The sequence below is a fragment of the Balaenoptera musculus genome, chromosome 1 (genome assembly GCF_009873245.2).
Source record: "Balaenoptera musculus isolate JJ_BM4_2016_0621 chromosome 1, mBalMus1.pri.v3, whole genome shotgun sequence".
NCBI classification, from domain to species: Eukaryota; Metazoa; Chordata; class Mammalia; order Artiodactyla; family Balaenopteridae; genus Balaenoptera; species Balaenoptera musculus.
This window is the reverse complement of record NC_045785.1, coordinates 172,980,331-172,997,699: the sequence shown is the minus strand read 5'-3', so window position 1 is coordinate 172,997,699 and position 17,369 is coordinate 172,980,331. Positions and strand designations below refer to the sequence as shown.

At 33.1% G+C, this 17,369-nt stretch overlaps 1 non-coding gene across 1 annotated transcript; it reads left to right on the top strand.

Annotated features, from left to right (window-relative positions):
• Positions 1 to 3,378: 3,378 nt before the first annotated feature.
• LOC118887220 lies at positions 3,379 to 3,457 on the top strand. Its single transcript, XR_005017921.1, has one exon. It is a non-coding gene; the product is annotated as a small nucleolar RNA SNORD79 (small nucleolar RNA).
• The last annotated feature ends 13,912 nt before the right edge of the window (positions 3,458 to 17,369 follow it).

Genomic DNA, 17,369 nt, shown 5'->3' with positions numbered 1-17,369 from the left:
TTTTATTCCCATGAGAAAGAAAATCTTATTCCTGTGATAAGTGTTACAGAGCTTTTACTACTCTCTTCCTCCTCCTTGAAAAATGTGACTAAACAAGTCCTAGCAAAAGAAGAGAAACTTAATTTCTCATGTTTTTTTCAAAAATTTCCTACATTTGTATGTAGCCACATTTCTGAATTCCTTAATTGTTTCTAAAATATTTTCATTTTCACCATTCTTTGTTGATTTTTTGTATGTATTTTTTGTAAATAATGAAAACATTGCCTCCCTATTTTTACATTTGTACCTCATTACTCTCATTTCTTTTCTTATCTAATTGCAGTGTCCACAACTTCCAGAACAATGTCAAATAGAGATATTAGACATCCATATCAATCAATTTAGTGTAAGTTATGCTGTGGTAACAAACGACAAAACATCAGTGGTCTACCTGCTTACTTCTTATACTCATGTCCATCTCAGTGTAGCTGAGAATGCTCTCTGTGTCTGCTGTTTCCGAGGCTGAAAGCTGGCTAAAATTGGGCTCATGGCAGTGAGAACATTAGAGTAACAGCTATAGGATAATTCTAAAAACTATATTCTTCCTGAAAATGGCACAATTATTTCCACTCACGTATCGTTAGTCAAAGCAAGTTATTTGGCCAAGTTTGTAGGGAGGGGCCTGAAAAGAAGGGTGAGCAAATATTTTGATGACAATACAATCTGCCTCATCATTCTTACCTCTATATTTAATGATATTCTAGTGTATCTTTCAATATTAAGGATGATGGCTACGGGTTTCACACACACACACACACACACACACACATGCGCACATGCACATGCATACACATATATTATTTATTGATACAGATAAGGAAAAATATGTATAGCTATTGATATATATATATAAATATGTATTTATATATACATATCATGTGAAAAGATACTCCACATTGAGTTTTGTCTCCTTTTCATTAAGAATGATTGTTTAATATATAGTATTGAAGAAAATTTTCGCAAACCTCTATTCATAGTCTAGTGATATAATAATCATTTATCCTTTTTCACATGTAAGTTATATTACTATATATATTTCTCAATATTTAAGCACTTGCATTCTTGGAATAAATTTCATTGAGTGATGCTTAGTGAGATTTTTCTGTTATTTATTTTTAATAGATTATATTTGTAAATATTTTATATAGAATATTTTTTTGGTATATTGAGGCTAAACTATATTCGAAGCAATTTAATTTTTAGGAAGCACTTTGTTTTCTTATGCTTTCTCTGACAAATTTTGTTATTTATTTTATGCTGACTTGATTAAAGATTTTAGAAACTTTCCTAGAAAAGTTAAAATAGCTTTTCAATTATTTTTTTGAAGTGAAAAATAATTCACTTTGGCTCTATCTAGGTTAACAATTTTTCTGCAGAAGTTTTCAGAATTCATGACATTTTTATGTGGCTTCTATAGTAATATATTTGTTAATCTTATTTTTGAAAAATTAGCTATCCAGGTTTTCCAGTATATTTAGAATTAAAGAATATATAACATTGTGATTTTTCTAATTTCTTCTGAACCTGATTTTACATCTCCATTTTCATTTTTGATGTTTTGTGTCAATTTTTTTCCACATTAGTTTAGCTGGTTATTTATTAAAGTTCCAAAAGGACTAAATTTTAATTTATTTGTCAGGCATTTATTTTTTCCGGTGTTAATCACTAATTCTTTATAATTATTAATATTGAAAATAATTCTATATTAATTTGGTTATATTGCTAAGCTGCAAACCTACTGAGCAGCATTCTCTTTGTCTTTCTTTTGTATTTTAGATTAGTGTTACTATAAATGTACTTTTGTAGCTCAGAGTATATTTAGTATATTTAAGATCTGAGTCTAATTCCCTGCATCTAGACCCACCGGTTATCAACTGGGTGCTGGGCATTTTCCTAAGCCTCAATTGTTTATTATTTATTTTTTAACATTTGAGGATAAAACTACTTTATTGTAAAGCTTAAATGATGTATTGTATAGACATTATTTGATACCATGTTTTTGGGAAAAAAAATTCTTAAAGGATTGCTTCTATAGTTTTCTACCTGCAAACAGATCTTACATAATTATGTAAATCTAGCATTTAAAAATCTTTAATAAACAAATTAGAAATGCGACTCTTTTCCATTTTCAGTCAAAACTAAAGCTCAAATCACCGAATACAAAAATTTAGGTTTATATTTTTGTAAGCAGCACATTGATAACATATGTATTTGTCTAACACCAAGTCTGAGGATTAGCTTTTGATAACATCTTAACCCAATTTGGCATTTCTACGTATGCTTAAGTGTCTAGACCAATATTTTGCAGTACAGATTTTTCTGATGCTGAAAATGTTCTTTATTTGTGTTCTGAAATATGCTAACCACTACCCACATGTGGCTTTTGAGGACTTGAAATATGACTGGTGTGACTGAATAACTAAATTTAAAATTTTATTTCATTGTAATTAAGGTAAATGTACAACAAATAGCTGCATGTGGCCACGTGTAAGTACTGGGGAAAAAAATCTAAACCAAAAATCATTGGTATCTAAATAGACCAAATAATTCACAGAAGTTTCCCAATTACTCTTACTGTTTTTAATCAATGTCAAAGCGATGGTTTGCCTTTTGATCTCGAAACTTTTTCGTTGTCCCTCATTTTTTACCCTAGAATATATCTTAGTAGATAACATTATGCACAAAGGAAAAAAAAAATCACGTAAAGCTAATGGCAAACCACAGTAATCAAAAGTTTTTCTTAAACTCTTTGATATGGTTCAACAAATAATTTTGTGTTTTTAGTGTAATCTCTATGTCTTGATTTTATTATCTGTAAAATGCTGATAACACTAGGAAGACCTACTCCATATAATTTTGAATTAGCCAACCGAAGGAACGCATACATCATAACATATCATGCTTCACAAAGCATGAAGTCAGGATAATGAGGTGGTTAGGGGCATGAGTTTGGAGGTCAGACCAGTCTGGGCTCAATGATAGCACTGCCATTTAATAATTGTACTGCACCGAACACACTATTTACCTGCTCTAAGTTTCAGATTCATCATCTGTAAAATATCGGTAATAATGCTGAGCTTCAAAGACGTTTGTGTAGATTAAGTAAGACAATGTTGATAAAGCCCTTGGCACCGAGTGCAGAGAGGTTGGCAAAAGGTAATAGCTCAAAGGAGCAGCCGTGTTAGTGTGGTCACTACTGCTGTTGTTAAAAAAACTTGAGAAATACAACTTCTTTTTCCGAGGATTTTTTTAAGTGCTCATTGTCAAGTTAAAAGATATATCCCCCAACATATGAATTCAAAATAATTTGAGTAGACTTTGCTTTAACTATAAGACAACTACGATTAGTGATTTTTTAAATTAAACAGATGGGAATCTCTCTGAAAAAGACTGAAGATTTTTTAAAACTGAAACAGTGAAAAAAATAAATAAAATAACTATAGAACACAAAGGAAAATAACTATAGAACACAAAGGTGATGGGGTGTCAGAAATGGATGAATGCCTTCTGGCTGCACTGAGGCACCCATGCAGTACGTTTTTCAGCAATCTGCACGTCCTGAGTCCCCCTTAGGCAGCAAAAGTAAGGAGTATAGTCGACTGATCCTAGAAATTATGATTAGTGGCCTGGCAGCACAGCCATTTTTGTTGCCTGCTTTTTGTCTAAATTTAACATGGCAAATGTCCTAAATAAGTAAACTTTTCTGAACTCTCTAATGAAAATTAATGAGGTGGCTGGCTAAGTCACTTGGAATTTGGGGGGTTGCAGTGAAGACACATCCTCAGATGACTTTAATTTTTAGAGTTCTTCAAAGAATATACAGGAAAGTAAATGAACAGAAATTTTTCTCACTTTGAACAGTTTGAATCACTATTTAGCCAGACATAAAACATGATGGTGTTTCTCAGGAGCTTGAAGATCATCGAGAAAAAAAAAAGATGTATCTTTAGCAAACCTCCAGACGCAAGACTGCAGTTGCTTCCCCTAGCATCCCACAATTCAGTGGATTCAGCCCTCAGCCCTTCAAAGTTCTCCTTACATTTCTGTTTATTTCATGGACTTTGATGAGTCATGGTTTCAGCTAACTTTCTTCACTTCTACTTTCTTGCATCATCTTCTTTCTTCCCTGTTTGAGATTTGAACTCCTTTACGAATGGATTTTTTTTTTTAAATAGTCATTCTCTATTATAGGGTTTTTTATAATCAAGTAGTTACAAGAAAATGATTAGGCCACTTCCTAGCTATAGATCAGCTGCTTTGGTGCCATTTCCACTCATTGTTCATCCAGCTAAGGTTAGAGCTTCAGGGTTACATGCTACAAAAAACAATTGAAGAATAAAGTGATCTCCGGAGCAATACTGTTAGCTAGCATTGCTCTTGACCTTTCAAGTACAAATACTTTTTTCTTTTTGGTAGAAAAATATATGACAGGTTTATTTGCAGTTAGCTTAGACTCTCATCTGAAAATTTGCTCATTACATAGCTAAAAACGTATGCACATTTTTTAGTCATAAACTCCTCTGGGTGTGTTAATGACATGTCAGATCTTACCTGTAATTACATGAAATCAACTTCTTAATTTTTAATCTACCATTTTAAGGAAAGTACCCACAAAAAACCCAATTACTTTTGTAAAGGATTAACTAGTACATTTGGAACTACATTATTTTCTGAACACAGTTCCATTATATGATTTTTAAAAATAATTCTTTATTTCAAAACTGCATTTTTGTAGAATAAAGTTTAATAAAGTCAGATTCATGAATAATATCTACTTGTGGGAAACACTGTATTACCTGTCAGTTAGAAAATTAATCAAGGTAGAATAGTTTACATTTTGATCCTTAAAGATGATGTAAATGGTATTATTTAATTAATAATATACTAAAAATTACTCATAATTACATAAATCTGAGGCTGAAATCACATTACCTGTGGGTTAGATTTTTGGTGATCTAGATCTTATCAAAGAAAAATTTCATTCAGATATTTCAAAATATTTTGCATAAAAATTTTAGGGCATAATTCATAAATAATTTTCTAGTCAAGACTAAAAACTAAACTTGTTTTTACCTACCCAGTGTTATCTACAATGGATGTTTTTGCTAAAATTGTAATAAAATATATAGAAACATAAGGTTAAAGCATTTAGCATAGTCTCTTTTCTTCCATCCAAACAGTTAAAAAATTAATCAACAAACATTTTATTTTATTATTTATTAATTTTGATTGAGGTATAATTGACATATAACACTGTGTTAGCTTCAGGTGTACAACATAATGATTTGATATTTGTATATATTGAAACATGTTCACAACAAGTCTAGTTAGCATTTGTCACCATGCATAGTTATAGAAATCTTCTTTTCTTTGTTTTTTTTTTTTTTTTTTGAGGACTTTAAGATTTATTCTCTTAGCAACTTTTAAATACACAATAGAGTATTATTAACTATATTCCCCATGCTGTACTTGCCACCCCCATGACTTATTTATTTTATAGCTGGAAGTTTGTACCTTTTGACTCCCTTCACCAATTTTGCCCACCTACCTCCTACTTCCAGCTCCACCCCAGCAACTATCAAACTGTTATCTCTATCTGTGAGCTTGTTTTGTTGTTGTTTTTTGTTTATTTGTTTGTTTAGATTCCACATATAAGTGAGATCATATGGTATTTGTCTTTATCTGTCAGATTTATTTCACTTAGCATAATGCCCTTAAGGTCCATCCATGTAATCACAAATGGCAGGATGTCACTCATTTTAATGGTTAACTAGTATTTCATTGTGTGCGTGTGTGTACATATACACACACTGCATCTTCTTTATCCATTCATCTATCGATGGACACTCCAGTTGTGTGTGTCCATATCTTGGCTATTGTGTATAATGTTGCTATGAGCATTGGGGTGTACATAGCTTTTCAAATTAGTGTTTTCATTTTCTTCACATAAATACCTCAAAGTGGAATTGCTGTATCATATGATAATTCTATTTTTAATTTTTTAAGAACCTCTACAGTGTTTTCTACAGTAGCTGCACCAATTTACATTCCCACCAACAGTGCACAAGAGTTTCCTTTTCTCCACAACCTCCACAAAATTTCTTACCTTTTTTTATAATAGCCATTTAACAGGTGTGAGGTGATATCTCATTGTGGTTTTGATTTGCATTTCTCTGGTTGTTAGTGATGTTGAGCATCTTTTCATGTGCCTGTTAGCTGTCTGTATGTCTTCGTTGGAAAAATACCTATTCAGATAACCTGCTAATTTTTTAATCAGGTTGTTTGTTTTCTGCTATTCCATTGTATGAGGTTTTATTTTTTAAATGTATTTTGTATTTAACCCCTTGTCAGATATATGATTTGCAAATACTGTTTCCCAGTCAATAGGTTGCCTCTTCATTTTGTTGATGATTTCCTTTCCTGTGCAGAAGCTTTTTAATTTGATGTGGTCCCACTTGTTTACTTTGGCTTTTGTTGCCTTTGCTTTTGGAATCAGATTCAAAAAATCATTGCCGATACCAGTGTCAAGGAACTTACCACATATGTTTTCTTCTAGGAATTTTATGGTTTCTGGTATTACAAACATTTATTTTTAATGCAGACACTCACAAGGAATCTGTATTGCTAAATTTGAATTCAGTGAGTACAGGGTATATTCTGACAATATGGGTCTTGAAATTCATCCCTAAGTAATTACAGTGTAATCTTTGGTCGATCATCAGTCAGTAGAGCCACAAAATCATGATTCATAAAATAAAAAATGGACACATTAGACATCATAAAAGTTAAAAAATATCTTTTTTCTGGAAGTCACTATGAAAATAATGAAAAGACAAGCCTTAGGCTGGGAGAAATTATATGCAAAGGAAATATCTGATAAAGGGTTTGTATCAAGAATGAATAATGGGGACTTCCCTGGTGGCGCAGTGGGTAGGACTCCTCACTCGTAATGTAGGGGGTCCGGGTTTGATCCCTGGCCAGGGAACTAGATGCCACATGTGTGGTGCAACTAAGAGTTCGCATGCCGCAACTAAGGAGCCCATGTACCACAACTAAGACCCAGCGCAACCAAATAAATAAATAAATAAAAAGAATGAATAATGTACTGTCGAAACACACATAAAAAACAATTCAATTAAAAAATGGGCAAAAGATATGAACAAACTTTTCACCCAAGAAAATAACAGAAATTGTGCATTATTATCTGTTGTTGCATAGTAATGTTGACACACTTGGCAGTTTAAACAAAATACCTTTATTATCTCACAGTACCTGTGGGTTGGGAATATAAACAATGGCTTAGCTGGGCCCTCTGCTTCAGAGTCTCTCACTAGACTGCAGTCAAGCTATTGTCCAGGGCTGGGGTCTCTTGTAAGACTCACTGGGTGAAAGATCTACTTCCAAATTTAAGTGGTTGCTAGCAGGATTCAGTTTCCTGCAGTTGTCAAACTGATGGACTCCTTTCTTTGCTGGTTGTTGGCCAGAGGCTACCCTCAGCTCTTTGTCATATGAGCTTCTGTATTCTGTTGATTAGAATTAAGTCATAAAATCACCTCCGTGGTTAAAAAAAAAAAAAAAAAAGAAAAAGAAAAGGGGCTTCCCTGGTGGCACAGTGGTTGAGAATCTGCCTGCCAATGCAGGGGACACGGGTTCGAGCCCTGGTCTGGGAGGATTCCACATGCCGCGGAGCAACTAGGCCCGTGAGCCACAATTACTGAGCCTGTGTGTCTGGAGCCTGTGCTCTGCAACAAGAGAGGCCGCGATAATGAGAGGACCGCGCACCGCAATGAATAGTGGCCCCCGCTAGCCGCAACTAGAGAAAGCCCTCGCACAGAAACGAAGACCCAACACAGCCATAAATAAATAAAATAGTGTTTAAATAAATAAATAGATAAAAATAAAAAGCCAGCTTGTATATCACCTGCTCTTTAAAAAAAAAAAAAAAAAAAAAAAAGGAGGGAGATTTTACACAAAGGCATGAAATATAACAAGATGTGGGGATAACTGGGGCCATCTCAGAGTCTGCCTGCCACAGTGAGCAGATAATCACATGAAAAGATGCACAATATAATTTGTCTTTAGGGAAATTCAAATTAAAACCACAATGAGATATTGCTAGCCATATATTATAATGGGTGAAATTTAAAAGGCTGATCATACCAGGTGATGTCTACTATATAGAATAACTGGAACTCTAATACATTGCTTGTGAATATGTAAAATGGTACAACCACTTTGGAAAACATCTTGGCAGTTTCTAAAAAAGTTAATCATATACCTACCTTATGATTCACCAGTTATCCCACTTCTAGGCATTTAATAAACATGAGGAAAGAAAGAAAGCACAAGTCCAGGTACAAGAAAGTCCATAGCAGTTTTATTTGTAATAGTCAAAAACTGAAAAGAACCCAAACAAACATCAATTTATAGAAGGACAAACAAGCTGTCATATATCCCTACCCAGCAATACAATGGAATGAACTATTGATTTCTACAGCGTTGATGAATGGCAAATAATTAAGCTGAATGAAGGAGGCCAGAGCAAAAAAAAAAAAAAAAAAAGAATACATATGGTATGATTCCATTATATAAAATTGTAGGAAATCCCCCAAAATTTTTAGCAACAGAAAGCAGAACAATGGTTGCCTGGGGATGTGAGAGAGAGTCTGGGAGAAGTAAGAGGAAGGGATCACTGAGTCATGAGGATACTCTTGGGGTGATGCATATATTCCTTTTCTTGATTATGGTTTTGCTTTCCTGGAGTACACTTATTTTGAAACAAATGTACTTTAAATGTGTGCAGTTTAATTTCTCCCATTACGTACAAAAAAATCCATTTCAACCCTAATTGTGTTTCTCCCTAGTTCCCTCTTCATGAAAAAGTCATCCAAAGGATTGTCTAGACTCAGTTTCTACTTTCGCTTTTCCCACGATGCTCTTTAGTCAGTTTCAATATTTTCCATACTCTTCAATCAAAACTTCATTCTTCAAAATCGCAATGACATCCATAGACTAAGTACGGAATCCATTCTCCTCTTGCTTGACCTAACAGTAGGATTTAAAGCAGTTGATCCTACACTCTTTCAAAGACACCATTCCCCTTTGATTTTAGCATATCACGATCAACTGATTTTCCTCACAGTTTCATTTTCCAGTTAGTTCTTAGTCCCAGACCTTTAAACATTAAATTATATAAAATGTTTACAGCACTACTTTTTAAATTATTAAAGGATTATATTAAAGTATAGAATTTAAAAATATTATTTAAATTATTCAAATTGACATTTAAAATGTGAGAATAAAATTCTGAGTTGAAAAATGGGTATTATGCTCTGAGAATATGTAATATGTTATTAGGAGAGTCAGTTAATTTCCTTAGTACTTAGTTTCCTTATCTATAAATACCATATCCTTTAATTCTATTATTAATTACATGTGGTAAATTAATGACTCATACATAGTCAATTAACCTGATGCATCCCTTCAGTATGGCATAACACAAATAATTAATAAAATATGTGTTGAGACATAGTAGACCCTACTTTACAAACTAAAATTCAAATACATATGGATATATTATCTTTTCTTACAAGGGTCTCTATATATAGAGAGAGACAAACTTAAGGTTATATTCTACCTTTTACAGTGGTATTCATTGTACGCTTTAATTATAAGAACATTTATATTTATATTATTCACTTACTCCTTTATTTCACAATTTAGAGATGGCTCGAAATGAAAAGAAAAAAATTAAACTATATGCATTGAAATATATTATCTCACATAAAAAATATTTTGACTTCACTGCTGCCCTTTATCAGAATGTATACTAACTAATTAAATGATATTTTAAAGGACTTATAAATGAAGATTAAATACTTTCCAAGTGTAGTTTGTAAAAAAAAAAACAAAAAACAACACGACACCCCTTGCTCTTGCTGTTCCTTTCGTTCCCTAAATTTATAGCTAATTTTCACGAGTCATAAAGTTCAGGATTACACATCCCCCCACCCACAATACTTCCCAGCTTTTAAAAGAGCTTAACAATTTATTATAGCAATTTAGCAAAAGTACTGCTGCTTCCTGTCAGAATTTACTGGCATCTTTGCTCACAAGCTGAACATAAAATATGTCAATGTGACCCTTATCAGTATCCTTGATGCTTGACATTGATTGCACATCTCCTTTCCTCCAATTTTATGTGCATGTTTGATAGATCAGCTAAACCTGGAATGCCTTTAAATTTCTATAGTGAAATTCTTGGATTTGCAGAAGACAAATTCCTATTAGAAGAACAATATGTTGAAACAAAGCAGAAAACTTAATAGAGGTGATTTATATAACCTGCTAAAAGATAACAAATATTAAGCTATATTTAATAATCACATCTGACTTTAAATCAAGTAATTTATAATTATAGAGAAAGTATACAACAGAAGATATTTATTATGTGTGTTATTATGTGTTATAATAATTGTGTGTGTTATTATGTGTTATTATGATTCTCTGGTCCACTTCGCATTTCTCTCACTAAATTATCCAAGAATAATAATAGTGCTTTCTCTCCAGCCCCCTCACTCACTTTTTTTTCACATGCAAAGATGTGGACCCCAGTGGAAAATAATATCTAGGCCCATCAACACCTTAATAGTTGGTTCATGATACTATAAATGAAAACTGTTTTCCAAATAATGCTAGTATCTGTCTCTATCACCTCTGTGTCATCATTTGCATGATCTTGTAAGATTTAGAAGGCCCTGAAGGCTGCTGGTGCTTTTGTTCCTTTGCTTAATAACTTCATGTGACATTAACATCAATAATCTTCACTATTTACATGCCAATAAAGCTCATATATTGGGGAGTTTATGCTCCCAATAAAATATTCTAGGAAATGAAATTTATTTGTAATAATGGAAAGCAGAGTTTTTAAGGTAATGAGGAAGTTATCTTTACCATTTATCCTTGATTTTGAAGGTGAAATTTTTCAGTGATTTATTTTACCTGAAAAGTTCTTAATAAACTTTATTAAAATAACACTGTTATAATATTTTTCTTTTACTATTTATTTGTGTATCCTAATGTCAGAGGTGAAAAGCCCAAACTAATATAGAGAAAATTTAATTACAAATACGAGAAGAATGCTAGGTTGTCTGAGGGAAGCATTTAGACAACATAAATATGTATAGCATTGTATACACACACACACACACACACACACACACACACACACACGTATGGTGGTGTATATTGAAACTTATTTCTCTAAGATACTGATTTTATTTAAAATTTGAAATTATTTTAGTTTTAAATGTAACAAATTTTAAAACTTATAGAGTGATAATATAATTGCACATGTTATAAAAGGCACACAGTTTATTGCCTGATAAGCCAATTATTCTGTTTGGAGGCTAGCAGCATTTTACTTTCTTATTGAGACTTGGAGTCTCATTAATAATAATATCCTTTATGCAGAGGGCCATGCGCTGACAATAGCAGGCATATGTAGCATGAGGTTGTCCTTACACTGTGAGGCCCTCTCCACTCTCAGCCAGGTGAGGCTTTTATTCCTCACTCTCTCTTTGTGCTTATCTGTATCTGATGTAACATCTTCCAAAAGTGACCATGACAAGTACATTTTTAATGCTCTTCCTTTGTTCTCACACAAATACATCAAAAACAACTTTAGTTTTTAAAATGTATTTCATGCTTTTTATCTATATTCCTGTGGAATAATCTGGGTCCATATACTTGTGCTCTTCCAGGTAAAACAAGGTAAATTCTGCTCTCTGGACTAAATGCCCACGACTACTGCTCTTTCAAGCATTACCTTTTTCTGTTATTTTTTTTTTAAATTAGAAGTGATCAAACGTATATTAACAACTTCTCTTTTCAACTTAACCACATTTATTTCAAGAGAAAAATTAAATATTTGCCTCCTGTTATCAAGAATTATCTCAATGAAAAAACGTGTATTTAAAAAAAAAAACTTTAGGGCTTCCCTGGTGGCACAGTGGTTGAGAGTTTGCCTGCCAATGCAGGGGATGCGGGTTCGAGCCCTGGTCTAGGAGGATCCCGCATGCCGCGGAGCAACTGGGCCCGTGAGCCACAACTACTGAGCCTGCGCGTCTGGAGCCTGTGCTCCACAACAAGAGAGGCCGCGATAGTGAGAGGCCCGCGCACCGTGATGAAGAGTGGCCCCCGCTCGCTGCAACTAGAGAAAGCCCTCGCACAGAAACGGGGACCCAACACAGCCAAAAATAAATAGATAAATAAATAAATAAAGTGGTTAAGATGAAAAATTAAAAAAAAAAAAAAAACTTTGGAAGAAATTGAAAATACCCTTAAGTTACTACTTTAAAAAAGTATACTCTCATTTCTTCCAAATTTCACGGAATAGGTAAATTCCATCAATATTGTTTTAAAATTTATAAAATTTTTGAAGCCTTCAACATCAAAATGTACAGTAGGAGAGCTAAAAGAATGAAGAATGAAGAAACAGCAACAGAATCAAACCAGTAAAAGGATTCTATAGACCCATCTAACCAAAAGTACAGGTACGGACTCTGGATTCAAAGATCAACAAATCAAATTCATAACATATGGTATAAACCCCCTACAAAAGTCGAATAGGATTTATTATACTTGAATGAAATTATAGGTTGAGAGTCAGAAATCAATCAATTTAACAAATCAAATTAGTGGTTGTTTATGAAGAAATTATACTGCTAATGTTGCGTTATTTTGCAAGGTATTTAGAGGAACACACGGTATTCTAAAAGCAATTGCTAAAATAGTTACAAGTCTTGTCATTGAAGTGAACTCATTAAAAAATCATAAGGAAATGACGAATGGCTTTAAAAAGTATTCAGGGATAGTTGTTTAGGTATTGAGGGAAAAAATTAGATTCCATATCACATATATACAATATTTAAAAAATAGAAGATACATTTGTTCTTCTTTTGCTCCTAAAAGAGCAGATGTTTGAACCCCATGCATTTTATTTTAAAATTTAGGAAATGCTTACAGTTTCCTACATTAACATTTACACTAGCAGAGCTAATCTAATTAAATACAAGAAAATCAAAACAAAAAGGTTTCTCTAGACAAATCTTTTCTCTTGAATAAAAGATGATTTTTAAAAGCCTTTAATATGCATACATTCAAAGAAAAAATATTTTAAATAATTCACTTATTTGAAAATATTTTCAGAGCACTTACAATCTGCCAAATGAATTCAACTCCTGGAGATAAAGGCAGTGCAAAGTTGTCCATTTTCATGGAGCTTAAGTCTAATGTGAGAGAAAAGAAGTAAACAAGGTAAGAAAGAATAGCAGGAATTGTAAAGATTAAAAAATTAATAGGGATCCAGATCCTACAGGGTCTTGTAAGTCAAACCAGAGACTTTGAGTTTACTTGAGTGAAAAGTCACTGAAGTGTTTTATCTTTATTTTTTTAAATGCCGGGATATGGCTCAGATTTTTAATTGCATACTGTGGTTGCTGTGTGGAGACTTATTTGAAAGAAAGGCAACGACAGAAGCTTGAACCAGGAGAGAATAGAGCTATTTGGTAATTTTGAAGATCCCTGAAACAAGATTTTATAATAATTCTTGTCATTTCCCCAAGAAATTTCTGCTGTAGAGCTTTGCACTTGTGAAGGAAGTAATATAGTTATTGGGTAGTGGGGGCGGGAAGGTGCATTTCAAAACACGATTTGGAATTACTGCATTTTAAAGATGAAGATGACAGAGTTTTCATACATTCCAGATGTCGAAACGTGTGTGTGTGTGTGTGTGTGTGTGTGTGTGTATACTTGTGGGGTGTGTTTAAAAGAGAAAGAGAGACACAAAGAGAAACAGAGCAACAGAGACAGAGAGAATTAAAAGCTGACACCAAGAATAATGAGCCAACCGACTAGGGAGTTATCTTTAAACTGGACGGAAGAGCAGGTCTGGGGAGAATCAATAGCTCAATTTGCATATATTAATTTTGAGATTCTTAATAGACATCAAAGTGAACAAGTCAGAAAGTGCTGGGCATAATGCCTAGTGCTCAAGTGTGATGTTAAATACTAGGAAATTAAGAACACAAAAGTTAGTAAGGGTAGACAGGAAAGAGAGGAAGTCAAGCCCCGAGCCTTGAGGTTCTCCGACATTAGAAAATAGTCAAGAAGAAGAGAAACCACCAAAGAGGACCAGGGGTAATTATCAGAAATGTTGGGGGGAGGGGGAGAAACAGGTTAAGTATCTAGTTCTAGTATCTAGAATCTAGTGATTCTATCAAAGAAAGTTCAAAAAAGGAGGGAGGAATCAACTATACCAAATGCTGCTGATTCCTAAATTAAGATGAGGGTTGAGAAGTTTTCCTTAGATTGATATGTTAACAATGTGGATGTCCTTTGTATTTTGTTTTTTAACATCTTTATTGGAGTATAATTGCTTTACAGTGGTGTGTCCTTTTTATTTTGATAAAAGCAATTTTGTTAGAATTGAGTAGGTGAAAAATCTATCGAAGTGGATGCTTAAATGAATACACAACCTCTGCATTCTCAAGAAATTACTTATTGGACAGCAGAGACACATAGTGGATTAACTTTATTTCTGGGCTCAGGGCACACTGAACATGTGCCCTCACATGCCCTGCTTTTATCTAGCTACTTATTCCATTCATTATCTTTTGATAATCTAATACTTGCAGAAGCACTGCACATCTTATTAGCAAACTTCATAAAGACAGTTACTAGAGATTGTTGGAGAGGATATTATTCTATGTAATATCTTGTGAGTAACTGATGGGCAAGTAAGATGATAATATGCCTTTGGAAAAACTGACAAATCCTCCTAAATTTGAACATTGAGATATCAAACACACAGGAATTTTATATTTTGGTATATTTCCAAGGGAAAGAAACAGGGGACTTGTACTAAAATGTCTGTAGTACATCCACTGTGCCTGTTGGTCACAGTTGCAACTAAAATGCAAATATTCATTGACAAAAGAGTGAGTGAATAGTTTTTCATATTCCCAGAGTGGAATATTATATATCAGTCAAAATAAATAAATAATAGCAACACAGAAAAAATATGCACAAGTTTTAACAACTTAACATTAAATGAAAACAGTAGTTCTCAGGATTATCCAAAACATAAACTTTTTATAAAGTTAAAAAATACTCTTGTATACAAATATAATATATAAAAAATGTGTTCTCAATATAAATTAAAAAGGTAAAATGTATGAAATTAAAACATACTTGGTAGAATGCCATATAAATAGAATACATTATATAAAGAAGAAAGCATAGGAATGATGATCACAAGAATGGCGTGGTAAGATATTGGGTTTAGATGGTAGGGGGAACAAATGCCTAGGTATTAGTTATAATCAAGGTGTTAGATTTTGTTTTGGAAGTAATTACTTAGCTTTAATCCAAGGAGCAATAACACAAAATTTGAAAAAAAAAAAAAAAGGTAATTACCTATCTATAAGTTATAAATACCTCTCTTCAAAAATGTAATTAACCAGCGTAAAATGCAGATTTTCTCCTCTTTATCTCCACTTCCATGTCTAATATCTAAAAAATAACCTAACAAGTGTATTACATGCAAAACAGAATTTACTATCTCCACCCCCAATTCTGCTCATATATAACCTAAGGATTCAATTCTGCCAGTCACTTAGTCCAAAAATCTAGTAGTCAACCTTAACTCAATCTTAAAGTTACCCTTGACTCTACTCTTTCTTGCTTCACATCAATCCATCAGCAAATTCTTGTTCTAAAACATCACCATCTCTTCTTGGAGTATTACAATAGCCTTCTCAATTATTTTCCCACTTGTCTTTTATTTTCATATTATCTTTTTTCAATAAAATAGCCACAGTGTTTCTATAAAACCATTTTAGATTGTTACTTTTGTGTTTAAAAATCTACTTTGCAATGATACCAAAGCCCTTCATAATCTGGCTCCCAACCACGACCTCTCCCATCCCCTGCTGCCCCAAATTCTCTGCTCACTATGCTCCAGCCACACTGACGTTCTGGCTGTTCACTGAGTTCACCAAGGACACTCTATCCTCAGGGCATTTGCACTGGCCATTTTCTCTGCCAAAAACTTCTCTCAAATATCCATGGTTTACTCCATCACTTCCATCAACTCAAATGTCACCTTATGGAAAAGTTCCTTCTTAACCATTACATGTGAAATAACCATACTGGATTCCTGAATTATTTTTATCAGCAGTACAACCTCAGCCTGATATATTATATATTTTTTATTAATTTTTAAATTTACCACTCTGAGAGAATAGACTATATTTTATATCAGTTATGCATCCAGTGTCTAGAACAGAATCCAGCATTTTGTAGATTCCAGAGAATAATTTGTTCAATAAATAATTGAATAACGTAAGGTATGTTATTTAAAACACCTATTTATAAACAATATTCCACCTCAGCATACAATAATAACACTTATTTTTGATCCTCTTAACAACATGAACCTTAGTTTTACTTACTTTTTTAACAGATGGCTTCTTAAGTAAAATATATTTCATGTAATTTTAATATATACATCAACACTCCAAACAGAGGCAAGGGGCCCTCTTCTTTACTATCGCTAACCTGTCCCTCCACATCAAGCTCACATTGGATTATCAAGTGCAAACTAACTGAATTTGACCTTGCTATAGGTAGCACAGCTCTGTTTCTGGAACAAAGTCATTGCAGAAAGTTAACTATGTAAATCTCTGGAATTTCTTGAAGAAGTGGACAAAGAAGGAGAATAAGAGTAAATAAAATTTCGTATTCTGATATTGTTTTTTGAGGAAACAATTGGAATAATTGTCAAGATTAAACCAGAACCACTATTAGCAGCACAGGATTCAAGCATCATGAGAAGGAGGAGGAGGTGAGTGCCCTCCGCTGAGAAGACATGTGGAGAGAAATTCAGAAGAGTCCGTCTTCCTCACAATGGGGGTAGCACTAAGATGACTGTCACCGAATGAATATATACATAGGAATTTGCATAAATATTTTAATCACATTTAAAAAATAGAAATTTGGACTTCTAGAGTATTTTTGGAATTTAACTGAACTTTGGAACTTAATTATTCATCTATGTGCTTATTAAAAGTTATTTTTGGAACTAAAGTGAAAATCAGGATAATGTTCAATTAAAATTTAAAACAAAAACCAAAAAATAAAACAACATCATAAAAAAAAAAAACCCACTTATCCAGCGGTGGGGGGAGGAAAAAGAAGCTATAGTTGACCCAAAAATCTGACATAAATCAAGTTTAGCATTAAATCTTTTCTTTTATTAAACAGTGTTT